This window comes from Notamacropus eugenii, chromosome 5 (genome assembly GCF_028372415.1).
Source record: "Notamacropus eugenii isolate mMacEug1 chromosome 5, mMacEug1.pri_v2, whole genome shotgun sequence".
In the NCBI taxonomy this organism is placed as follows: domain Eukaryota; kingdom Metazoa; phylum Chordata; class Mammalia; order Diprotodontia; family Macropodidae; genus Notamacropus; species Notamacropus eugenii.
In genome coordinates, this window is record NC_092876.1 from 60,512,462 (window position 1) to 60,540,212 (window position 27,751).

Sequence of the window (27,751 nt, forward strand, 5' to 3'; positions counted from 1 at the left end):
TCCTTTATATTCATATACCACAACTTGTTCAGTCATTCCCCAATTGATGGGCATCCCCTCATTTTCCAGTTCTTGGTCACCACAAAAAGAACTGCTATTAATGTTTTTGTATATATGGGTCCTTTTCCCATTTTTATGATCTCTTGGAGATATAGCCCTAGAAGTGGTATTGCTGGGTCAAAGGGTATGCATATTTTTATAGCCATTCGGGAGTAGTTCCAAATTGTTATCCAGAATGGTTGGATCATGTCACAGCTCCACCAACAATGAATTAATGTTCCAATTTTCCCACATCTTCTCCAACATTTATCATTTTCCTGTTTTATCATGTTAGCCAATCTGATAGGTATGATGTGATATCTCAGAGTTATTTTGATTTGCATTTTTCTAATCAATAGTGCTTTAGAACATATTTTCATATGATTACAATTAACTTTAATTTCTTCCTCTGAAAATTGCCTATTCATATCCTTTGACCATTTATCAATTGAGGAATGACTTGTATTTTTGTACATTTGACTCAGTTCTCTACATATTCTAGAAATGAGGCCTTTATTAGAGATACTGGTTATAAAAATCCTTTCCCAGTTTTCTGCTTCCCTTCTAATCTTGGTTGCATTGGGTTTGTTTGTGCAAAAACTTTTCCATTTAATATAATCAAAATTATCCATTTTGTATTTCATAATGTTCTTTATCTCTTGTTTGGTCATAAATTCCTCCATTTTCCATAAATTTGACAGATAAACTATTCCTTGCTCTTCTAATTTGCTTATAGTATCAACCTTTATGTCTAAATTGTGTATTCATTTGGACTTTATTTTGGTAAGGACAACAGATGTTGGTCTATGCCTAGTTTCTGTCATCCTATTTTCCAGTTTTCCCAGCAATTTTTGTCAAATTGTGATTTCTTATCCCAGAAGCTGAGGTCTTTGGGTTTATCAAACAGTAGATTACTACAGTCATTGACTACTGTGTCTTGTGTACCTAATCCATTCCACTGATCTACCCCTCCATTTCTTAACCAGTAGCAAGTAGCTAGCATTCCCTAGCATTTCTTTTCATTAATTCCCTTGATATTCTGGAATTTTTGTCCTTCCAGATGAAATTTTTTTCTAGCTCTATGAAATAATTTTTGTCAGTTTTATTGGTATGGCACTGAATAGGTAAATTAATTTAGGTAGAATTGTCATTTTTATTGTATTTGCTCGACCTACCCACAAGAAACCGATGTTTTTTTTCCAATTATTTAGATCTGACTTTATTTGTGTGAAAACTATTTTGTAATATTGTAATTTTGTTCATATAGTTCCTGGGTTTGTTTTGGCAGGTAGACTCCCAGATATTTTATAGTATCCACCATAACTTTAATTTCTCTTTCTTTCTCTTGCTGTTGGGCTTTGTTAGTAATATATAGAAATGCCAATGATCTGTGTGGATTTATTTTATAACCTGCAACTTTGCTAAAGTTGTTTATTATTTCAAGGATGATCTAAGTATATCATCTGCAAAGAGTGATAACTTAGTTTCTTCTTTTCCTATTGTAATTCCTTCCATTTCTTTTTCCTCTCTTATTGCTAAAGCTAACATTTCTAGTACCATACTGAATAACCATAGTAGGATCTTAATAAATGCTTATTGATTGATTAATTTATTAGCTTCATCTCTCTGGAAAATTCATGGAAAAAATGTAAATGAAAACTGTGCTCAATGAGAAGGAATGGGTAGGGTACAAATTGTACCTGTGGGCGGAGGACTTAACTCTACAAGATTCATGGAGCCACAGAAGAAAAAGATCCTATCTTCACTTTCTTGCAAAAACAGCCAATATATTAATGAACCTGAGCCACAGTTAAATTTAAATGTATTCAGCCTTGAAGGGCTGATAAAACTCCAGGTTCTCCAAGAATGTTTGTTGTAGTCACAGTAACTCCCTCTCACAATGACCCAGTCACTCATAGTAGAAAACAGTTCCAAAGTAACCACATGCTTAATATCCCTACAAAGTATGGTGAGCATTATCTAAATTCAACAAGCATTTATTAAACATTGAAAAAACCCCACCACTGAACCCAGATGAACTCTAAATGTCCTTCTGGTTCTAACGTTCTTCATACAAAGAACTATAGTAACCCCTAGGGGGAGACAAGGATGACTAAGAAATCATCCCTACTCTCAATTAAGTTGTAAAATTTAAATACTAACACATGTTATGTCTGTGTGCCAAATGAACTGAATAGGCAAAGTACTATAGCAATTCAGAGAAGGGAGAGGTGAGTTTTAGCTGGCATAGCCATGGAAGACTTTGTGGAGGAGGTAGGGATTTTGTCACATATAGGAAGAATTTGTAGGTAGAGAGTTGGCAAGGAGGGAAACCATAGACTATCAGGTCCCAAAGGGTCTACAAAGATCATCGAATGTAATCTCCCATTCACTACCAGAATTCCTCCTACAACATCCTTGACAGGTGATCATTTAGCCCCTGCTTAATTATTACCAGTGGGAGGGGGCACCCTTCACAAAGCAGCCTACTCACCTGTTGGGCAAATCTTTTGTTAGAAACTTCTTCCTTATTTAAGGAAGATCATGGGAAATTGCCTTTATCAATATGATGAGCAAAATTTTACCCCTGTAAAGTATGGACATGCCCAATCACACTTTGGTAAGGAAGAAAAAAGATAACATCTACTTAGTTTTCAGTGACCAGCACTGCCCTCAGGATGATTTGATTGTCTGGGACTCTTGGGGGGCATAAACCTTTATGGGAAGAGTCATCCTTTTAAACTGACCTATAAAAGTGAACCAACAGCCCTGTTCACTCCTCTTTTGCCTGTTTCCTATTCAAAGGAAAAAGCAGAATAAGCTTAAAGCAGGTTTGCCTTGGGCCGATCTCCAGAGAAAGCAGCAACAATTGTCCGATGATAGAGCAGGAAGAGTTCCTGAAGAAGCTCATGGCCAGAATAGACATGTGCTTGCCCAGGTGGCCAGAGTTCAGAGTTGGTGGAAAATGTTCCTGAAGCCCAACTTCCTATATAGAAGAGTGAGGATTTTTATTTCCCAGGCAGTAAGATCCCAGAATCTAGCCTCCTAGGCAGGGAAGGCCTTTTGGGTATCTTCCTTGTGTCCTGATGTTTGATATCTGGGGTTGGGGGTAGAATTCAAGGGGGTCCCAACTTTGAGGGAGACAGGCTGAGTAGTAGCAGTTGGGCAACAGGAGTGAGGCTTGACCCTCCCCCACAGACACACCCCATCTTATCAGCTTCCTTGTTCTATCTACGGGAGATAGATAATGTGGTCATACATGGGACAAGAGGGGCTCCTTCCTGGATGCTGCGTGGAACTTATCTACACTTGGTGACCCCTTGCCCCAGCTGGAATGAGGCTAACTGGCCAGTTCTCAAGGGATTTAACACCAATGCAAGCCTAAAAACTCTTCATTGGTCTGAAGAGCAAATGTTATTCAATGGGTGCCCCAGACCTATATACTGCATTTCTGCCTGAGTCCTTTCCCCCAAAGAGGAGTCAAGTGACTAAGGAATGTTGGCTGAAAGTAGGTTAGACATCATTTCATTGTTGCTGTTGGTGATGATGTCTTGTCTTTACTTGCTTGAAGACCTCCAATGAAAGAGAAAAAAGCCCACCCTTTCTTGGTGAAGCCCAGTCTATGTTTGGAAAACTCTGTAATTCAAAGTTTTTCTAAATTTGCCTCTTTGCAATTTCTAACCATCATTGTTTCTGGTTTTGCCCTCTGGAATCAAATAGAACAAAGCTTATCTCTCCTCCACAGGATAGCCATTAATCTACTTGAAGACAGCTATCATGTCCTCTCCATGTTTTCTCTTCTACAGGCTAAACACACACAATTGTTTCAATCAATTGTCAGCTAGCACAGGCTCAAGGCTCTTCACCATGATGGATGCTCTCTCCTCTAGGCACATTCCATCTCATCAGTGTTCTTCTTAAACCGTGGCACCCAGAACTGAACCAAAGACCCTAGAAGTGGTCTGACTACAGCAGAGTATCTTAACACAATTCACAGTCACATAAACTTTGTTGGTTACTACATCACGTCGCTGACATATTGTGTTGGCAGCTTTTTACCCTTGCTTCCTCTATCCTATACTAATGAGGTTGATTTTTTGAACTCCACAGTAAGTCTTTATGTTGATTCCTCTTACTGAATTATTCTGTCTCCACCAGGGCTCTAAATAGTCAAGATCTCTTTGATCCTAACTCTATCACCTAGAGTGTTAGGTATCCTTTCCAGATTAGTATCATTTGTAAATGTCATGAGCCATTGATAAAAATGTTCAACAACACAGATCCCTGGGGCATTCCACCATAGACCTCCTGCCATGCTGACATTGTGCCATTATGGATTGCTCTTTGAGCTTGGCCATTACATATGAGTCTTGCCATTGAACCCAGAATCTGACTGTTTTTCAACCACATTTTTAGCCACATCTTTCCAACTTTTCCACTCAAGTCATAGCAGATACTTTATCAAATGTTTTGCTAAAATCTCAGTAAACTATATCCCCAATATTTTTCTCACCTACTGGTTAAGTAAACTTGTACAAAAAAAGGAAATAAAGTTAGTCCCTCATTACCTCTTCTTTTTTTTCTTTCTTTTAATTTTATTTCAGACTTAAACACCAGAACACAGATACAGAATAGGAAAAAAAAGTCATAAAGTTAAATATTGGAACTTAAGCACAAAGTTAAAAAGAAAAAAAACATGTCACGTGCATAGCAGAACATAAGAGAGGATTCAAATTGTATAACAATAAATTTTTATTTCAAGAAAGCCTATATGATAAATACTACTTGTTGTGTTGAAAATTGTCCATCTTTTTCTTTGCTCCCTTGTGAGTTTTTTGTTCTCTGCTGTGCACTTTTTTACTTGGTTCTTTTTTCCCCTTCTCTACCCCCTAGAAGGCCACAATAAAGTTCAGATAGATTTCACTATAGCTATAGATATATACCTACACATATACCTATATACATACATATATAGACATATACTTTCCCAAACATATTCTATTACTGTTCTTTGTTTTTTAGGTTTGTGCATATCTCGTTTCCTATCCCTCCAGCCTTTTCTACTTAACTTCTACCCACCACCTTGCCCTCCTATTACTTGCCTACACCCCTCCAAGGATCCCTCCCCTATCCTCCCATTCCCATAAATCTAAACACCCTTCTCTCTCCCACTTTTATCTATTCCCTCCTCCTCCCCTCTAAAGATCCCTCCTTTGTCCTCTCTCCCTTCCCTATGCCCCTACTGTTTTATTTCTTCTGAATTTAGAAGACTTTTAAACTCTTCTAAATATATATATATGTATTATTGCTTCTTAAATTCATTCCCAATGAAAATAGGTTACCAGAACTACCAGCCCTCCTCCCCCATCTAATTCCTCTGTATCAATTCTTCCTCTTGCATTTCATTTATATAAAATAATTACTTTTTAACTGTTACTAAATGGTTTTACATTTTAAATTCATATTCTACTCATGTTTTTCCCTAATCTTACTTATGAGCCATCCAATTTATAATAAGAATCTTAGAGATACATTTTCTGCATATATATAATATATACATTAAAAAGTAAAAAGTCTTGTCCTTACGAATCCCTTATAATCAGTCTTTGGTATATACGTTATATTTCTCTTGATTCTTGTATGTCAAAACTTTCTACTAAGTTCAGGATTTTTTTTAACAAAGTCTTGAAAGTCTGAGAGTTTCTCAAATGTCCATTTTTTTTCATTCAAGATAATACTTAACTTTGCAGAGTATGATATTTTTGGCTGGAGTCACAATTCTTTTGCTCTTTGATATATTATGTTCCAAGACTTATGGGTCTTTAATGTCTCTGCTGCTAGGTCTTGTGTGAGTCTAATTGTGGCACCACCATATTTAAATTGTATTGATCTTGATGCTTTTAATATTTATTCTTGAACTGGGGGTTTTGGAATTTGACTATGATATTCCTGTGAGTTTTCCTCATAAGATCTCTTTCGAGTGGTGATTGATGGATTTTTTCCTATTTCTACTCTCTTCCTCCCCCCCCCCCCATGCTTCAAGACAATTTTCTTTAATTATTTCTTGCATTATTGTATCAAGATTCTTTTTTATCATAACTTTCAGTTAGTCCAATTATTTTTTATATTTTCTCTTCTTGGTCTATTCTCCAAATCTGTTGTTTTTCTTATGTTTCATTTTTTCTTCTATTTTTTCATTATTTATATTTTGGTTAATTATTTCTTGATAATTTCACTGGCTTCACTTTGCCCAATTCTAATTTTCAAGCTGTCATTTTCTTCCTTAAGATTCTGGATTTCCTTTTCCTTTCATAACCTTCTTGTTTTTCTTGGATTATTCTTTTTATTTTTATTTTTTCTAGTTTTTCCTCTGTCTCTGTCATTTGGTTTTTAAATTTTTTTTTTTAAGATCTTCTATAAATTCTTTTTGGGCAGGTAACCATTTGACATTACTTTTGAGGGGTTTCTTTACTTCAGTATCATCCTCTGAAGATGAACACCTGTCTTCCCATAATAGCTTTCTATGGTTGGATTCTTTCTCCTTAGCCTGTGCATTTTTTTTTGTTGCTGTTAATAGCTTAATTTTTGTAATCATCTCTAGTGCTGGAGGATGGGAGATGGTACCTCTTGTCCCAGATCTTCAGTTCTCCCCTCTAGCCTGGAACCAAAGCCAAATCTTCAACCTCCTGTAAGTGCCCAAAGCCAGGGTCATTGAGCTCCACTGCCTCTGCACTCACTGGGCATGCCTTGGATCCTTCTCGCCCTGCCACTCTTCACAGCACAGCTGGGTTTAGCATTCTTTATCAGCATAAGTTACCTCAATCTTCCAAGACTCCGACACCCAACTCCTCTCACTATCCCAGGGGTGAAAGTTCCTGTGGCTAAGGCCAATGCAGCCTCCCAAACCAAACAACCCCAGGGCTTGGCGCTTCTTGTTTAACTGGCTTGCAGCTTGTTAAAATGGACCCCAGTGTGGAGGTGTTTACTCTTCACAAGAACTAAACCTCATCCTGGATTTTTCTTCCAATCTTCTCAAACTATCCCAGGAAGACCCTGGTTGTGCCCCCATTCTTATTTATCTCCACCCACACTTTGTTCTCCCTAAGGTGATATTTTAACTCTTTTGTAGGGGAAAATCTTGAGAGTTTGGAATTTTCTGACCTACTCCATCGTCTTCCCAGAATCCTCTCCCCTCACGACTTCTTCTTGATGAAGTCAAGCTGACTCTTTGTAATCAAATTTTCCACTCATCTTCCCTTGAAATAGATGTGGACTGTTTGTTCTAGAGGCGTCTTGTCCTTAGAATGCTACTTTTCTCTGACTTAAATGCTTCCCACCATCTTCCAAGGGAAAGGGCATTTCTCAGTCTGTGCTGGAACACAGAATTTACATATAGCTTTGCATTCCATAGCTTGTAGCTATAGAAAATCCTTCCTGAGTAGAGCTCCTTATAGCCAAGGCTCTACAAGAGAGCTCTACCATTTCTCAATCCCCATCTTCACCCCAATAGAGGCAGCTAGTTGACACCACGGATAGATCATGGGACCTTAGTAACTGTGTGATCCTAGGCAAGTTGCTTAACCTGTGACTGCCTCAGTTTCTTCAACTATAAAATGGAGACAATATTAACTCCCAGGGTTGTTGTGAAGATCATATAAGATATTTGTAAAGTGCTTAACACAGAGTCTGACATGTAGTAGGGGCTTAGTAAATGCTCCCTCTATCCTTCTCCTAATACAGAATTAAGTATTCTTGAATCCTTCATGAAATTCAGTTTCTCTTCATAGGACATCAGAGACCATTAATCCAATCCATACATTGTTGTTGTTGTGTTTGTCCTTCGTTTTCGAAGAGGACCATAACATCAGGGAATGATGACATGACTTGCAGTTGACTTTGATTTGAGTGAGGGAGGGCTGTGCAAGGTCACCAGCCTCACTTTCTCCTCCAGAGCCATCTGGGTCCAATGCCCAGACATTCATCAGGATGACTGGAGATGGCCCAGGATGCAATGGGAGACCCTAACCCTTTTCAACTAAGGCCTTTTCAGGTTCTCACTTTGAGTAAGGTAATGCCCATTCAGTTTGATTTTTTTTTAATTAAAGGGGTCATCCCTTGAGTCACTTCTTAAAGAGGTCTATTTATTATAATATAGTCAACTAGTGGTCACCAGCCTCTGCTTGAAGACCCTCAGGGTACCAAGGCACTCTATTCCACTTTGGAATAGCTCTGTTAGGAAATTTTTCCTGATTCTTTAAGATTTTTCCTCATTACTCCTAGTTCTACTTCATGGAGCCAAGATGAACAACCCTAATCTCTCCTCTCGCTGATGGCACTTCAGATACATGAAGGCAGTTATCATGCCCTCCCCATCCCCCGAGTCTTCTCTTATCCAGGCTAAATCCTCCCCCTAATTCCTTCAACTGGTTTTTGTAGGACACAGAGTCATCATTCTTGTCCTCCCTTGACCATTCCAGATCACCAAGGTCCTCCTTGAACTGTGGTATGAAGGACTAAACATTACTTCAGATAAAGTCTCATTAGAGCAGAGGATGGTGTGACTGTAATCAATATTAAAAAGATAGGGGCAGAAAATAGAAGCAAGGGCAACTAAACACTAAAGTATGGCACAGTCTTGGACTGGAGGTCAGGAGCGCTAGATCTGATTGAGTTGAGGTTTCAAGGAAAGCCAAGGAACCCAAAAAGAGTAGGTGGTTTTTTATTTCCTTTAGCTGTCTTGGGGAGTAAAGGAATCTGAGCTCTGCCTGAGAGAGACAAGATGACAATCACCAACAATCGAGAGAGAGTAGAGCTCCTCACTCCATAATGCCATTCGTTTTCTTTGCCATATCTCGAGAATAACTTTTAGACCAGAAAGGACAGAACAAAGATGGAAAATAGGAGACTAATATCCGATAAAGAAAGTGCATCTGACTGCTCTTGATGAGTTGAGGTTACCAAGTCCAGGTGAACTACATCCTCAGGTACTAAAATAACCAGCAGATATGTCTGCTGAGGGACCTTCAATGATAGTTGAGAGATCAATAAAGGTATTTGAAGGAAGAAAGAATTTGCACAAAATGGAGAAGGGCAAACATCATCCCAATTTTCAAAAAAAGAGGGAAAATGGAGTCTATAAACTTTAGGATAGTGAGTTTGACTTTGATTCCTAGAAAAAGTCTAGAATATATTCTTAAGGGGGTTGTTAGTGGGGAGGGTGTGCTTCAGACTCACTCTCTCAGAGGTAGGCTTTCTAGACTTCTAGACATCAAGGTTCTAGGGATATCTGGGGGGCTTAGGTGGTTTCTCCTCTAATGCCATTGCCCCATCTTGTTCCTAATTGTGTTCTGTCAGATGCCAGAGACTGGTGCCTCAATTCTATCTAATCACAACATAAATTAGCTCTTAGAAGATATAACAAGGACAGATGTTTCCCATCAATATCCTCATGGCCCTCATGGCACATGGAGCCTTATGATTTTATACCACCTCAGTCTCTTAGGAGATTGGGCTTAATCTTATCATAGTTTCTACATAACATTGGTGCCACCAACATTCACCTGCAGATAAGCCACGACAGCAAGATCTGTTCTCATCTCAACTATTGCTGGGTTAAGTCCTTAAGGTCACTTTTGAAGGTTATTCCTCATTCCTCAGGGAACTCTGGTTGAGTGGGCTGCAAAGCCCAAGTACTGGGACACTAGGATATCTGGAAGCCTGGGCCTCCAGAGGCTCACTCCCTGACCTTTCTAATGCACATGGTTGGAGTCTCCAATTCCTTCACATAAAACAAAATAAGATGTGCAAACACCAAAAACTAGGGTCTATTTCACCAACTCCTCTTTTCAGAAAGGAGAAGGTCCAAGCCTTCTCACCTTAACTATTCTTAGGGAAAGAATCAAACCAAGAAAGAATGGCCAAGGGTGACTATGACCTTTATAAAGTGTCCCCACTTTCAGAGATACAGACAACAGAAAAGTTTTCTCCTAACTATATGGTCAGTGGATAGAACTCTTTACAAAATGTCTACACATGCTCAGATTTCTCCAAGGCAATGTCATCACCCAACATCAAGACTCTCACAGAAGCCGGTTCCCTAGCCTCATCCATATGGAAGATGTTATCAAAGGAGCTCTGCTCATGTGGCAGTCACCATTTATTACTAATAGAAGGAAGCAGTAATCTAGAGAAAATCCAGCATGGCTTTATCAAGAACATGTCATATCTCAAATTAGTCCTGGAGAACAGATTATGGAATACCCTTCCTCAGAGACAGATGGAGGAATAAAAGGTGCAGAATGTCATACTAACTGTAAGGCACAATCATGGTGTCAGTTTTGCTTCACTGTTTTTCATTGTCACAAGGAGAGGTTCTCTTGGAAGATGCTAGAAAATGATTGTGATATAAAAAAATAAAATGCATCAAGAGTTTTTAAAATTAGAAATGGTGACAATCAGTGCAAAAGTCCACACTTTTCCATTTCCCATTTTTTAGCATCAACAGCTCATTTTTAAATAGGTTTACTGGAGCTGTTGTTGTTATGTGAAGTCTCTTCCACCTTTATCTTTTTATATTAATTTATATAATTATATTAATGTATATAAATATATTTATATTTTATATCTGATTTTATATTGATTTTGATTTTGTTGGAAGCCATTAATGATCCAGCTGCACAGACAGCTGATTCTCAAATGACTTCCATGTTGTTAGAAGTTGTTTAATGTTTATTAAAGTGCTGTGCACTCAATTTCTCCACTGATAAGGGAATCGCTAAACAAACCGTGCTGTATTAATGCAACAGAATCTTATTGGAAAAGTGTATTGGCATTGCCAAGGAGATCAGGATTCTGGAGATAGATGCCTGCTGCATTTCTCTCTTCAGGTCCCTGGGGAGTAGCCTTAATCTTGTGACTGACAGGGCTAGATTTCGACAAGCTAGTGCTCTCCTCTTGAGGGACTGTGGGCAGCAAACACTATGTCTGCAAGAATACTGACACCAAATCATTGCACAAAGCAAGAAGGGGGAAGGGAGAGGCATCCTCCATGAAAAAGCAGTGGAACTAGAGATACTGAAATGGGAGGTCTCCAAGAGCCATGTAACAGAAGCAGTGCCAGTCTTGGAATCTTTGGTACCAGATTCCAAGTCTGGGGCTATATGAGCAGATTGTGCTTGAAGTATGTTGGGATGGAGACTGTGCCACTGAAAACCCCTCTGAACCCCGAGAGCCAAGGCAGGGAGCTCTCCACTTATCTTACCCTCTTTCTTCCCTTTCTCTCCACAGAGCCTGTTCCCCAAACTTGTCCTGTTTCTTAATAGTTGAATTTGCTCTTTCTGCTTACTTTTCCTTTTAAGCTGATTTATAAGATAAATATGGTTAACTATTTCATTACCAATCTGTATGTTCCTTGATCAAATGAAGCTGAAAGAAGCCATCAGGGAGTGCCTAGAGGGGGAAAGAGAGAGATGTACAATTGAGGTGTTTTGACAGAATGGTTCCCCTGGCTAGGAGCTTAGAGCTGAAGAAAGAGAGGATGAGAGAGAGAAAGGGAAGGGGGGGCTACAAAGATGACAGTTGGTAAGAGAGGAGAGAAGGGAGAGACAGAGATACAGAGAGAGACAGAGACAGAGAGGCTACAAAGATTATGTTTGGGAGAGAGGCAGCACAAAGATGGTGATTTTAAAGAGAGAGGGAGAGGAAGAAAGGGAGGGGGAGGGATTGAGGAACAGAGAGAGGAAAGGAGGAAAGGAGGGAGGGAGGGAAGAGGGATGGAAAAAGAGAGAGAATTGCTGATTCATTTTTTGAATTTCCCAAAGCAAAAGGAACATTTATGCCAGGATTCTCTAGGCAGTAAGTCAGCAATCTGGCTGAGGCAGCTTTGACTACCTAGGCTAGTACTGGAGTTAGGGCTTTCGCTATTTTCCTTCCCAACTTCCCAGGCATGGTTCAAAAGGAAAGCTTCTCCAAAGGAAATAACCAGGGAGGAATAGCCAAACCCACACAAGAGTGAGAGTATGTAAGAATAAATGAATGACCCTGCTCACTGAAAAAGTCTAACGACCAACCACCACATGACAGCTGATATGTTGTGGTTGTTCAATTACGTCTGACTCTTCATGATTGTCAAAGTGCTGCAGTGGTTTGCCATTTCCTTCTCCAGCTCTTTTTTACAGATGAGGAAACTGAGGCAAACAGGGTGAAGTGACTTGCCCAGCTAGTAAGTGCTAGCTGCTAGACTATTATGCAATTAAAATTCAAAAGTCCAAGGAATATTTTTAAATGGAGATTCTTCTCTGAAATAATGAAAAGTAAAAAGAGTATTACTAGAACAAAATGCACTCAAACAATGACCATATGGGGAAAAAATAGCTAACATTTGTATATCATTTTAAAGTTTGCAAAGCATGCTGCAAATGTCATCGGGTTTGATTTTCACAACAACTCTAGGAGGTAGACGCTATTATTATTCCTATTTCGCAGATGAGGAAACTGAGGCAGGTAGTTTAAGTTAAGTAACTTGCCCAGAGTCACACAGAAAGTAACTGTCTGAGGCACGTTTCAAATTCAAGTCTACTACCTGACTCTAAGTCCAACACTTTACCCACTGTACCACCAAAGCTTCCTGGAAAACAGTGATTCAATCAACAAGCATTTATTAAGCACCTACTATGTGTCTGGTTCTATGTTAGGACACTAGGAATGCAAATGAATGAAAGAGAATAAGTAGACAAAAATTCTGATGGAGACTGAGAAAGGGTAACCAAAAAGTCATCTTATCTTTCCACACTGTTAAGTTTTGCTATTAAGACATTTTAGGTAATGAAATATAAATTACTGCACAAAGTCTAATTGCTTGTACTGTAGTTCGTTAGTAGAATTATAATCAATGATTTTAGAAAGAACATTTCCTTTTTTGACAAGGTTACTAGACTAGGAGATTAAGAATACTACATATATCACAGACCCAGACTTTAGCAAATAATTTGGTTTAGCAAAACCTCTCAGGCTACCTTGTGGAGATGGATGGGCTAGAAGATAGATGACAGACGGATGAAACATTTAATAGGCACTTACTGTATACCAAACACAGTGCTAAGTACAGGAAATAATAGTATAGGAAATTAAAACAGTCCCTGCCTTCAAGGAGATTACGTTCTAATGTGGGGATGACAACACATGGGGGCTGAAGGGGAAGCATTATGGCTTAGAGGGAACCAGAAAGTGACAGGGAAACCTAGTTCTAGGTGAAATAAGGCCAAAGCTAAAGCTAGCCTGGAGTCCCCAAGGCCAAAACAAAGTCTTCCCTCTGGTGGGAAGGAGATGGATCTGAGTCATGGCTAGAGTAGAAGCAGTATGGCATGTGGATGGCCGGCATTATAGTATAGCTAGGCTGATTCAGAGCTGATTGAATGGCCAGACTCTGAGAGGAGTCACTCATCGTTTGCCACTCCTAGTAGAATGAACCAGGGCTCTGGCCTTGGCCATGTGCTATTGAACACTTTTAGCAGTGACATGGATAGCAGCATAGATGGCCTAATTATCCAATTTGCTGATGACAAGGGATAAGAGAGTTAGGATCCAGAAAGATCACAACAGGCTACAGGGGTGGGGGACATTGGATGAAATCAAAAAAATGAAATTTAATAGAGACAAATGGAGTATTCCCATTGAGTTTGTTGGTTTGGTTAAAAAAAAAAAAAGCAACCTCATAAGTAGAATTTACGCAAGATTTGACTAGACAACAATTTGTCCTGGGGTTCGTTGAACTTTAAGCTCAACATGAATCAATGAGTCTAACATGGAGGCCAAGAATGCAAACCAAGGCTATGATAAAGTCACGGCACCTAGGACTACAGAGGTGATAGTCCTTCTGTACCCTGCCCTGGTCAGATCATATCTTAAGAATCACATTCAATTGTAGGTGCAATTTTTTTTATGTAGACTTTTGTTCTGTTTTTATATCACCTACACTTTCTAATGCATATCCCTCCTCAATTACTTTCCCTGATCACAATGCATAGTACTCTCCCAACTTCGCCCCTGCTCTCAACTACTTCTCCAACTCCAAATAATGCTAGCAAGTAGGGTTCTCAGAAGACAACTGATGACTTCTCTCCCCAGGATCCTAGGAGTAATCCTGGAGATTACTATAAAGTTTTCCAATACTACCAATCATGAGCCCACATCTGGTGTGCTCCTCATTCATTACAAGCCAGAAAGTTTATTAGTTATTCCATGAAGGCTCCTTACACCAATGAAAGAGGAGGTCCAATCTCAATTGGCACCCACTAAAATGTCCAAGGGAGGGCAACAAAGATGAGAAGCCATTTTACATTAAGAGTATTTGACAGAATTAAGAATATTTAACCTGGAGAAAAAGAAGATCTAAGAGAGACTGTGATCACTGTCTTCAGATATTTGCAAAACTATCAGAAGATGATGGTAGAATTTAACACTAGAAGGGGCCTGAGTCATCAAAGCCAACTATATCATTATGTAGATGAGGGGGCTGAGAAGCAACATGATTTAGTGACATAAGTACTGGCTCTGGAATCAGAGTTCAGAACTGTGCGTGCTGGTAAATGTCTGACAACTGGCTTTCTAAAAAAAAAAAAATGTACACATGACACACTTTCAGGCTTAATCTGCATTATTAACATTTTCCCCGTCACTCTCTTTAAGTTACAAAACAACAAATCAAGCTGATTTCTAGTGTTTGATAATTTCAGAAGTATAAATGCTCACACTGAAAATTTAACAATTGGGTATCATGAGCCAGTATAAGCAGGCTTCTGTAAACCCTGGCCCATGTGGCTGTTCACACAGCCATCCGTATGACCTTGTACAAATGACTTCATATTTCTGGGTCTCAGGTTCCTGTTCTACAAAACGAGAGGGTTGGACTGGATGACCTCTGAGGTTCCATCCAGATTTAAGTACATAAGATCTAGAGAGGGGCAGTGACTTGCCCCAAGTCATACAGCTAATGAATGATGTGAAAGGAGGAAGAGACTTGTCTGACCAACACTAAGACCAATGTGTAGAAGTCTAAAGAAGGCAAATATCAATTCAATATAAAGAAAACCCTGCTAACAATGATGGCCGAAGGAGAATGGGATGATCTACCTCATTACGTAATGATCTCTGTATCCCCAGAAATATTCAAGTTGAAGCTACACAACCATTTGTCAGGTATAGTGCAGAGGGATTCATGCTTCCCATATGACTTCCAAGGTCCTTTTCCATCCTGGGATTCGATGAGGTCTCTGTATTCAACATCTTTGAAACAATAGGGACAGACTCTTCTATCCCAGCCAGAGATGGCTCCAGTTGGCACAAGATCCTCCCTGAGCTCAGGGTGAATGAAGTCACTCATTCCCTGTCTTGGGACACTGCCAGGCTACAGCGCCATTCTAGTAAGCAAAGACAGCAGGCAGGATTCGAAGGCTTTTATTACGCCCACTGTTCCAGCAGGCTGAGCTCAGGGCTCTTTCCCAGAGTCCCACATACACTGAGCAGGGACCAAAACAGTCACTCTGGGCTCTGTCCTCATCAGCCCTCCCCTGGAGCATTGTGCTCAGGTCTGGGAGCCACAGTTACAGGGAGGCACAATTAATCCATTTCTTGCTTTTTGTCTCCAGATAATTCATGTTCTTTGACTCCCCTCAAGAAGAAAGCAAGTTCCAGGTTTGTTTGGTTTTTTAAAGTAAATGTTCAGTGACTGTAATAGTAGCAGATAGCCTTAAAAAAAACACCTTTGAATTCCCCAATTGATAAATGGTCAAAGGATATGAACAGGCAATTTTCAGAGGAAGAAATTAAAGCTATCTATAATCATATGAAAAAATGCTCTAAATCACTATTGGTTAGAGAGATGCAAATCAAAACAACTCTGAGGTACCACATCACACCTATAAGATTGGCAAACATGACAGAACAAGAAAATGATAAATGCTGGAGAGGATGTGGGAGAGTTGGAACACTAATTCATTGTTGGTGGAGCTGTGAGCGCATCCAACCATTCTGGAGAGCAATTTGGAACTATGCCCAAAGGGCTACAAAAATGTGCATACCCTTTGACCCAGCAATATCGCTACTAGGACTATATCCCCAAGAGATCATAAAAATGGGAAAGGGTCCCACATGTACAAAAATATTTATAGCAGCACTCTATGTAGTTGCCAAAAACTGGAAGTCAAGGGGATGTCCATCAATTGGGGAATGGCTGAATAAATTATGGTATATGAATGTAATGGAGTACTATTGTGCCATAAGAAATGATGAACAAGAAGACTTCAGAGAGGCCTGGAAGGACTTATATGACCTGATGCTGAGTGAAAGGAGCAGAACCAGGAGAACTTTATGCACAGCAACAACCACAGTGTGTGAGAGTTTTTTCTGGTAGACTTAGATTTTTGTAATAACACAAGAACTTCTGAAAAAAAAAAAAAAAATCCCAATGGTGGACCTCAAGGCAAAAAGCCTTCCACACTCAGAGAGAGAAATATGGAAGTCACTCACATAATGTAGCAGATCATGTTTGTGTATGTGTATCTGTTTGTGTATCATGTTCTGATTTGTTATACGGATTCTTTCATTTATCTTAGTCTGACTACATAGCATGACGATAGTGAAAATATACTCAATAGGAAAGTATATGTAGAATCTATACAGAATTGTATGCAGTCGTGGGGAGGGAGGGAGGTAGTGGGGGGTGGGTGGGGAGGGATAAAATCGCAATTGTATGGCAGTGATTGTTAAACATTAAAAAAAATAAAAAAATTAATAAAAAAAAAAAAAAAAAAAAAAACACCTTTGAGGAACTAGTCTTCCTTAGCTACTTTGATCAATACAAAGATCCAAGACAAATCCAAAGGACCCATGATGAAAAATGCTCTCCCCCTCTAGAAAGAGAACTGATGAACTCTTGAGTGCAGATGAAAGCATACTTTTTATGCTTTATTTCTTTTTCTTGGGGTTTTTTGTCTGTTTTGTTTGGCAATATGACCAACATTTTCATGTTTTGCATGACTTCACATAAATAATAAGTATCAGATTGCTTGCCTTCTCAGGGAGAAGAGAGGGGTGGGAAGGAGAAAGAGAACTTGGAACTCAACATTTTTAAAAATGAATGCTAAAAAATGTACATGTACTCAGGGAAGATGTAATAAATAAAAAATGTGTTTTAAAATGAAAAAAAGAAGATATCAAGTTCCCCAAGGTGGAAAAAACAAATATGCCTTCTACATCACAGCCTCTCAAGGGAGAAGGCCTAAGTCCTATAGCCACAGCACCATAGGTGGAGCCCTGGACTTGAAGTCAAGAAGCTAATCCTACTTCAGCCACTTACTAGCTATGTGACCTGGGCAAGTCACATAAACCAGTCTGAGCCAATGTCTCATCTATAAAATCAGAGGGCTAGACTAAATAGGCTCTAAGGTCCCATTTCAGCTCTAAGCTTGCAATCCTGTAACAGTGCTTTAGATACAGTACAGTTGTTTAGTTATTTTTCAGTCATGTCTGATTCTTCATGATCCCATTGGGGTTTTCTTGGCAGAGATATTGGAGTAGTTTGCCATTTCCTTCTCCAGCTCATTTTATAGATGAGGAAACTGAGGCAAACAGGGTGAAGTGACTTGCCCAAGGTCATACCACAAGTAAGTATCTGAGGCCAGATTTGAATTCAGGAAGATGAGTCTTCCTGACTCCAAGCCTGGCATTCTATCCACTGTATCACCTAGCTGCCCTTTGGATACCGTATGTACAAGATAAATATTCATCACAGAGTTATTCATTCATTCAGCTATGTTCAGAACACTGCGGTAGGCACAGAGGTGTCTAAGAGAATGTTAGACAAGGCCTTGGTCTTGTAGGAGGTTAAAATCCAGGAAGGGAATTCAAACATAAATACTGGTCCTAAGCTGTCTCCAACAGGATCTGTATTATGTTTCATTCTGAACTCCACATTTCAGAGGGGCATTAGCAAGCTAGCCAGGAAGCATAAATTCACAGATAAAAGGCTGATCTTGGAGGCAGAAGATCCAGCTTTACGTACTGCCTAGGACATCTAACAGCTACAAGACTCTAGGAGAGTGACTTAAATTCTCTCTAAACCTAAACCACAGATGAGTTGTTGCTATATGCATCTATGAAGGGAGTTTTCCCACCAAGAGTCCCCTACACTGATTAAAAATCACATATCTAAATGGGGAATACAATGATGCTATAACAGCTAATGTATATGCGATATCTACTATGTGCTAGGCGCTGTACTAAATGTTTGCAGTTATCTCATCTGGGAAGTGGGTGTGGTCATTATCCTATAGATGAGAAGATTGAGGCAGGCAGAGGTTAAGTGACTTGCCCAGGGTCACACAGCTAGTAAGGGTCTGAGGGGAGATTTAAAGGGGTCTTTTTGATGGCTAGCCAGTCCTCTATCCACTGTGCCCCCTAGCAGTCCAAAAGAGAATTAAAAGCTGAGATGTTGCAAGAAAAATGTGACCAAGATGGTCAGGGGACTGGAATCCGTATCGTATGAGGACAGGATGAAGGATGTGGGCATGTTTAGTATAGTCTGAAAAAGAGAAAACTTACAGGGAAACAGCACCTTGAGCCCAAGTGCCTTGGGAATAGCAGTGTCCCCAGCAACATCCAGCCCACCCCCAGTCATTATTGAGGGCAGAAGTCATTGTCGAGAAGGTTCTCACCTTCCTTCCTCATCACCGCCAGCAACCACTAACTGATAGGTAAGCACAAGAGCCTTGGAAGTAGCATCCTCCCTCCCTACCCCCAAACCAACATGCCCTTCCAGCCCAGCTCCCAGCCATCATTTGGGAAAACGACTCTTGTGAAGAAGGCACCAGCCATCCCCACCAACCGCTACCTACTAGGTGTCTAGGCCAGCGTAGCCGAAGCAAGGCTCTCTGAGGGAGAGACAAGACAAGAGGCAGCATGTACTGAGCAAGTCAAACCACCTCCTTGACCACCATCACCACACCTCTATACCCAAAAGGAGACAGCACAGGACCAAGAAGCCTAAAGTTTGGGGAGAACAATGCCTCCAGCCCTGCCATTTAGTCATCATCCTTTGTACAAATGCATCCTGTGAAATGCTCCTGTGGCTGCTAGTCACGAGTACTGAGGACCCAGAAAACAACGTTTTCGTGACCAAAGTCCTTGGCACTGTCACATGGTTCAACATCAGAAACTGAGATGCTTTTATCAGTGGAAACAATATTAAAGAAGGGACATTGCCATCTGTTTGATACTCATGGGTCCTTTCCATTTGGGCTGCAGCTGAAGTGTTGTCTCCCCACCCCCTGTAGCAGCAAACACCCTGACACATCCAAGATGGCCTGTTAGCACAGGTTCTTAGATCTGCTTTTCCAAAAGGTAAGCAACTTTTGAGGGATCAGCAGTCTTCTTTAATTACATATACTAACAGAGAAAACACAAGCAGAGAAATAAATACTAACAGGCAGGGCTTCTAATTGTCTGACCCTAAGCAATACATACATCACAGATCAATAGGCAAATCGAACTTTCTGACCATTACACACATACATAGTTATCAGAGAGAAGCAGGACCATCTGAGTTCTCAAAGAAGTTTTCTGCCCTCAGTAATGTACCCCAAAGCAAACCCTCACCTCAGCGTATATATACACTTTTCAGAACCAGAAGGTGTTACAACTCTCGTGCCTCAGTGACAAAAGGTGTGAAAGCCTTCAAGCAAGCAAACCTCTCCATTAGCAAACTTTCCCTTTAAACAAGTTCTTCCCCCATTGGGCTCCAGGTGAGGTCTCTTAATGGGCGAGGAAGATATTTAACTTCTATTACCATAAATCTGATTAACAGAAACACCTCCCCCCACCATCAGAATGTGAGCTCTTCAGATGGAAGCATACTATTTTATGTTTGTTTTTTTCTTTCCCATTTTATTCTGATTCTTCTTTCACAACATGGCTAGTGTGAAAATGTGTTTGATATGATTGTACATGTATCATCTATATCAGACTGCTTGCTGTCTTGGGGAGGGGATAGGGGAGAGAAAAAATTTGGAACTCTTATAATTTGGAAATCTTATAAACGTGAATTTTGAAGACTGTCTTTGCATGTGATTAGAAAAAAACAAAATACTATTAAGTGGGAAAATAAATAAATAAAAATAAAGTTTTCATGACCAAAAAAATAAAAAAGAATGTGAGCCCCTGGAGAGAAGAGATGTTTTTTATTTGCATCCTCAGCTTATCACAGTGCTTGGCACACAGTAAGTGCTTAATAAATGTTTTTATTCAATCATTTAGAGAGCTTTCATCAAGTATTTGAAGGGCTATTCCTTAGAAGAGGATTTGGACTTGACCAGCATGACCCAGGGGGCCATGGGTGAAATCAGTGGTTGAAATGGAGGCCAGATGTCAAGAAAAACTTTCCAGAAGTCAGAGTTGTCCCAAAATGAAATGGGATGCTGTAGTGAGTAGTGGGTCCCCCCTCCCTGGAGGACTTCAAACAAAGGCTTCAAGACCACTGGTCAGTCAGGAATATTAAAATGGGAATTCTGATTCAGATACAGATTGTGCTAGAAGATTTCAGAAGTCCTTCCAGCTTTGGTAGCCAGTTAAACATGAAGTAATCACGTAACCACATCAGGCACATACAACTTAGGACAAAAGGAGAATTACAGATAAAAATTTAAAAAATGAGAGAGAGATCAATGTGAACTGGAACTCTCAGGGAAGACCTCATAGAGTAAGGGGGCCTTGACTTTGACCTGTAGGCTGGGTAGGATTTGGAGAACCAAAGGAAAATTGAGAGAGCTTTTCCATTTGGGAGAGAACATGGCAGTGCACTTTGGGTACAATGGGGAAAGCAGCCTGACAAACTGTGATGGCTTGGTTTAGACAATAACAGATAAGACTGCAGAACTAGGTTAGGTCAGAGTGTGTAAGGTCTTGAATGCCAGGATAAAGAATTCACCCTTTATCCTCTAGGCACTAGGAAACATTTGGAGGTTTGTGAATGGGATGTAGGAAGGAGGTGTTAAGAGAGGAATAAGCCAATGAAATCAAAGTTGAAGAAAATTTTCCTGGCAACATGAGCAAAATGGATAAGAAAGAGAGATGTGAAAGGCAGGGAATCTATTCAGGAGGCTATAGCAGTAATCCAGACACGAGATGATGAAAGAATTGGACTAGAAAAGAAGAAAGCAACCATTTATTAAGTGCCTACTATATGCCAGACACTGTCCTAAGTACTTTTAATGCTTAGATCTTCATAACAACTCTGAAAAGTAGATGTTAGTATTATCTCTATTTTACAGTTGAGGAAACTGAGGCAAAGAGAAATTAAGTGACTTGCCCACAGTCAAACAGCTAGCACATTTCTGAGGACAGATTTGAACTCTGCTCCTACTAACTCCAGGTAGAGTGATGCTCTATCCACTTAACCATCTAGCTGCTTATGATGATGGCAGCGAGAATGGGAAGGTGGGGGTGGATGGAAAAGCAATTGAAAGAGCCTTTGGAGGGAAATCAGGACACTTGGGTTCCAATTCTGTTTCTACCACTTCATTACCTTGATTTCTATGTCTTCATCTATAAAATGAAATGTCTGAATGAGATAATTCCTGAATTCTCTTCCAACTCTGACACTCTATATTCAAAAATAATCTCACAATATAAAAAGCCTGGATCTACTCTGGAAGGTTTTTTCACTTCTCTTAGATGGGGACACTCGGCCAAGAAACTTGGGATGAAATAAATACGTATTCTACCCCCAGGGTCCCAAGATCAAATCTGAACATACAAGTGCAGCTCCTCTTCTGAGATGACTTTCCCAACCCCTCCTCCCACAGCCAAACCATAGCAAGTCTGATATAACTTTTCAAGGCTCTAGGGCTACCCACGAGGGGCTAGGGGTGGGGGTCCCTTTCTAGTTATAAAGTCTACAAACTCCCACCATCATAGTTATCAATATCAGTCTGCCAGACTTAATTAGATTTCAGAAAGGAGCACTTACTACAATAATATAGTTAGTACAGTTAATGCAAAACACCCTCCCCCTCAAAAGTCTTTGATACACTCTCCCACATGAAAATGAAGTCCCAAAGAAAGTGCACCTAAGCTTAGTGATGACACGTAGCAGAGGGGTAACTGAGTACTCCTGGAAGTAATTTTGGCGGTCCTCCAGATGTTTCCCTTACGTATAGTACAACATTTCTACTGGGCTCTTTGTAGACTCTTAAATCTTCATTCATTCCTAGCCCTTGGTTCTACAGGCTAACACTGTGATCAGCTATTCTAGAAAACATACTAGGGCTCCACGGGAAATATGAAAGTTCCAAATCCTTCAGAGCCTTCAAAACTCTGGCCAAGCATGCAGAGAGAGGAAAACAATGCTGGGGTCAATGTGGTCTGCTCCACTTTAGGGGTCCATGCCATCTCCCCATCCCCCCACCCCTAGCCAAGTGACTCCTTTTCAAGGAGCTTAGCAGAACCTCCTGTTCTTTCCTTGCTCAACGAAGTCCCAATCTCCAAGTTCAGAACTAACTCCTTAAGACATGACCAGGTGCCTCGACCAATCCAAACCCACTTTTTGCACAACTTCACTTCTAACTCATCAAATGGCTCAGTTCATCAGCATATCTCAATTGATCTACGTCTTTTTAACTTACCTTTTGAATGATTTGATTCAATCAAAGTATCATTAAAATATCTGGATTTGTAACTAATCAATTTGAGAGAAGGGTATGATTTACTCAATGAAAGTATAAGTGAAAGTACTTATCAATTGACCACCACCACCCACGTTGCACAAGCATTGAAAAATAATTTTAATTTTATTTCTAAGACTTCGTCAAACTGACATTGATTTTAATAATCTCCCACATAGCACTAAGTCCAAACTCCTTACTTTTGTAACTTCAGTCTTCACCTACATTCGGGAGAAACTAGACTAAAGATCAAGCTTTTGTTCCATAATTACGTCAACCCTTTATTCAGGTAGGCTCCTGTCCTTTGAGTCTCAATTCTATGATTTTATATCTCCACCTGGTATTACCCACCTTGGTAAATTCACCCACCACCCATTTAACTCAAATGCAAGTTCCTTCTTAATATTAGCTACCATATCCTTGGAGCACATGGGATATTCAAGAGGACTAGCCCCTCCAGTGTGGGGGCTACTGAGATCTTTTCAGGACTTCTCAGGACACTTTGGTGTCCAACTGGTCACCCAACTCTCACCTATGACTTCAAGAAGCTGTAGCATGCACAGCAGCCACACCTTGGTAAACTGTTTTGGTAGACTTGGCTAAACCAGGTTGAGCATAACCAATAGGCTTCAAGCTGTTATTGAGTTGGGGGAGGGGGTGTCTATCCCAGGCATGTAAAGACTTCCCCCAGTGGAATGGGCAGATGAGCACCATTTGTTCCAGTGACCACAAAGGGGCTGAAGCAAGTGCTGTGGAGCACTTAAAGCTTGGTCAGACGTGGAAGATGCCAACGTCATCCACTGAATCCTGGGCCATCACCTGCTATCCTGCCACTGTACTTTGATGACTCTGGATGAGAGAAGCTGATGATTTGGGCCAGCACTACCTCACTTAAATCCAGCTGCCTCTCAAATTAAGACATCACCCTGTGATCTCACTGGTTCTTTTGGAAAACAAAGGACAAACAAAAACCAACTGAGATTATCTTACCTTTGTAAGGGAAGGTGCAAAGGATATCCTGTCTCTGATCAGAGGAAAGACACATTTGTCAGCCCTCACTCAGTGTCTTTGGTCACTGAGAGAGGCCATTGACTGGACTTCTTGGTTACTACTAGTCTTCGTAATAAATTGATCATGTGCAGACCATCGTCTCTCAGTTTACTGCCATTTCAAATGTAAGAAGCATACGGCCCATAATACAACTGAACAAGTTCTATTTAAAGGAGGGAAATTTTTTAAAAAGCCTTGAGTGAGCAACCATTAATTTACTCGTTTTTCCATCCTTAGTTTCTGAATTGGACCTTTGCGTCAGGGCCAGACTCTACAATTTCTAGAAGGAATTCTGAAACATTATTTGGCCCTGATCCATATTATCCGGGGTTTTGCCACTGCCTCCTTTGGGTACTGAGTGCTATATTTCTCAAGGACCTCAGAGGTGGTTTAGATCAATGAGCTGTAAACTTTGCACACACTAAGAGGTCTGATCTGGTATCAGGATAAATAGTGCCATCCTCAACCAAGCTCTACAGGTTCCCAACCCTGCTCTGGAGGTGAAAGGGATGAGTGGCTGCAGGCTGTAGGTGTCTTTGTTTCACCTTTGGTCCATACTCTCATCTTGCTGGCTTTGCTCAAGTTTTTGGATTTCTTGGCTCTGCCCTGGTCTGTGATATGGAAAGCTTCTATGTGCTGATCGGGACAGCCCAGGCAGGGCTTTTCTGGCAGAACCCTTTACCTAGCAAGCTTTTCCTTTCCTTTCCCTCTTTCCCTTCCCCCCTCCTCACTAAGAAAGAGACTCCTCAGGCAGTTTAGCTAGAATGCTTGCTCTGTCTTCCTTTGCTGTTCACTTTTCTCATCTCTATCAGTTCTGCACTGGTCTTCCATTTATAGAAGACCCATGAGGTATGACCAAGTTTCTTCAGCCAATCCTAACACTTTTCCCATGCACTTCAAGCCTCCTAATGCTCATCAGAGACATCTAAATTGATTGAACCTTTTCCCACTTAGTTGAAATGCCTTAGGTTGATTTGATTCCATTGAGATGCCTTCTAATGGAGTAGTTGTGACAGAAGAGCTGAGTTGTTCATCTTCTAATCACACCACCATCTTGGGCAGTACATGAGCATCCATTTGTTCAACAAATACAAATAAATCTCCAGAATCACAAGGTAAGCCCTAAAGAGCTTTGGAAATCTGAGTTACTGTTCTTCACAAATGAAAATTCTGTTGGAAATTGAAGGAATGCCCATAAATTGGGGAATAGCTAAACAAGCTGTAGTATATGATTGTAATGTAATATTTTTGTGCTATAAGAAATGACAAGCAGGGTGATTTGAGAAAAACATGGAAAGACATGAACAGATGCATAAGGAATCGAACACAACCAGGAGAATGTTGTACACAGTAACAGTAATATTGTTTGATGAAGAACTGTGAGTGACTTAGCTGTTCTCCGTAATACAATGATCCAAAACAATCCCAAAAGACTAAAGATGAAGCATATCTGGATGCCGGAAAAGAACTGATAGTTTGAATACAGACGAAAGCATGCTATTTTTTCATTTTTTATTTCATTCTTTTTCTTTTTTTCTAATCTTCTTATACAAAATGACTAATATAGAAATATTTTGTATGATTGCACATGTATGACCTGTATCTAATTGCTTACCATCTCAGGAAGGGGGAAAAGAATGAAGGGATAAAATTCAAAACTTAAAAAAATGTTTAAAAATTCTTTAAACGTAATGCAGGGAATGAAATATTAAAAAATGCAGATTTTAAGGATTTTCCCTAGTTTTATGAAGCCAAGAGACCAGGACATCTTATGCTTCCGGGCTTGATGATCCTAATGGTCTCAATGTTTAGGAGGGTAGGTGACAAAGGAAGTAGGAAGTTCCTGTGGGATTTGTCAGAGAAGCAGTTTCATGTAGTAGAAAAGTTCTGGATTTGGAATCCAAGGATCTTGGTTGAAACCCAGGCTCTGTGACTCACAACCTAGACTAAGTTCATCAAGAACATGGCCTGTCATTTGCCTTTCTTAGCACAGTGCAATGGTACATACATAGGCACTTAATAAATGTTTGTTGACTGGTCCAACTGAGCCTGAGCAAGTTATTTGGCCTCCCTGGGCCTCAGTTTCCTCATCTGTAAAATGAAGGGGTTTGGATTTGACAGATTTAAATTCTAAAATGTCATCTACCATGATGCTTTAACATCATTTTTTCTCAGTTTTCTCATCTAGAAAGTGAAGGTTTGATGATCTATAAGCCTATAAAGCTACCTCCTGTGCTCCAAGTCTCAGTTTCTCTATATGTAAAATAAAGCAATAGACTAGATTGCCTCTGAGGTCTCTTCCAGCTTTAGCTCTATAACCCTGGAAATCACCTTCCCTGTCTGGATCTCAGTTTCCTCATTTGTAAAATGAGAGGATGGACTAGATGACCTCAAATCTGTGATCTGGGAAATGCTTTGCAGACTGTAAAGCCACAAAGATATGCCAGTCATTACTGTTTCCTCTGTATCAAACTGCCTTAAGCTCCTCTCATTTTCTGAAAAACCATTCCTATTGCCAAAACACAGCGGCACCCCCTGCCACTTCCGGCCCTTCCTCAGCTCAAAGGCAGGAGGAAAACAGAACATTCTCACCGCCCCAAATGTGCCAAGTGGTGGTTGCCATGAGCACAGAATGGCACTTTATTTGATATCATTTCCCAAAGTGTTCTGTTGCCATAGCAACAGAATGCCGGTTCTTGAGACTCTGAGGATGTGTCTCTAGGTTCAAGTACAGAAGAAAATGCTCTTTCTTAAGGTCTCCTAGAAGGACAAGCTGGGACAGGGCAAGGTGACACAGGGAAGGAGAAACCCTGGGAAAGGGTGAAAGAATACAAGTAATCACTGACAAGACTGCCCAGGTCAGTGGAGTCCACCAGGAAGGACCACACTACGGATCATGGCATGTAGGGCAAGGACCACAACCATCCCTATCCCTGCCCCCCCTCCCAAAGACCCTAGGAGCAGAGACAACCCCAGACATAGCTACTCAACCTCCATGAACATGGTAGGGAGAGCAGAGTAGAAAAGGAAGTACTGTTCACCCCAATTTAAACTAGTTATTCTTACTAACTAGGTATTGGGGGGGTTTTTTGATCAGTGAAGGACTGCTCATCTGTTGGTGCTCTCTAAATCTGGCACCCTGGGTCAAAGCCCCAGATGCCATGACCTAGTTACACTTGGCCACCAAGTTGTCATGGTTACCCAACTTCCTTTTCACATACACACCCAGGAAGACACTATGTCTGAAACAGACATCATTGTCAAGTGTTTTCAAACAGCATTAGGTCCAAGGAGGCAGTAATAACACTAGCAGGTTCATCAGGGGAAAGGAGAAGAGAGGGATGCAAGAGGAATGGTAGGATTGATTATCTTCAACTCTGGGTCTCAGTTTCCTCACAAGCAAAGTGTTCTGACCTCACAGGGCTGTGAAGTGTCTGTGAAATCATATACTGTCACAGAAATGTGACTTACCATTGTAATTATTATGTTATAACATCATAGATTTAGAGGTGGAAGGGGCATGGCACAATGAAAAGAGCACTGGATTTGAAGAAAAAAGTAAACAAGCATTTATTAAACACCTACTGTGTGCCAGGCCCTGGGCTAAGCACTTTATAGATATGATTTCATTTGATCCTCACAACAGCCCTAGGAGGTAGGTGCTGTCATTATCCCTATTTACAACTGAAGAAACTGAGGTAGACAAAGGTTAAGTGACTTACCCAAGGTTACACAGCTAGAAAGTGTCTGAGGCTGGATTTAAACTCAGATCTACCTGATTCTAGATACATAATTCCATCCACTGTACTACCTAGCTGCCCCAAATACCAGGTATGCCACTTATTTCCCATGTAATCTTAAGCAAGTCCTTCACCTTTATAGATATCAGTTCCCTATTTCTGGCATGAAAAAGCTGGATGGAATCTCAGAAGCCATCTAATACAACTGTT

General features: G+C 40.3%; 1 long non-coding RNA gene across 1 annotated transcript in view; it reads right to left on the minus strand.

Moving 5' to 3' along the window:
- Nucleotides 1-4,773: 4,773 nt before the first annotated feature.
- The window catches only part of LOC140504341 (uncharacterized), a 30,013-nt gene continuing 7,035 nt past the window's right edge, over nucleotides 4,774-27,751 (minus strand). Inside the window, exons 2-3 of the long non-coding RNA XR_011967063.1 lie at nucleotides 11,435-11,487; nucleotides 4,774-4,928 (exon numbers count right to left, since the gene is read on the minus strand). This is a non-coding gene — a long non-coding RNA (uncharacterized lncRNA). The remainder of the gene's footprint in view (nucleotides 4,929-11,434; nucleotides 11,488-27,751) is intronic.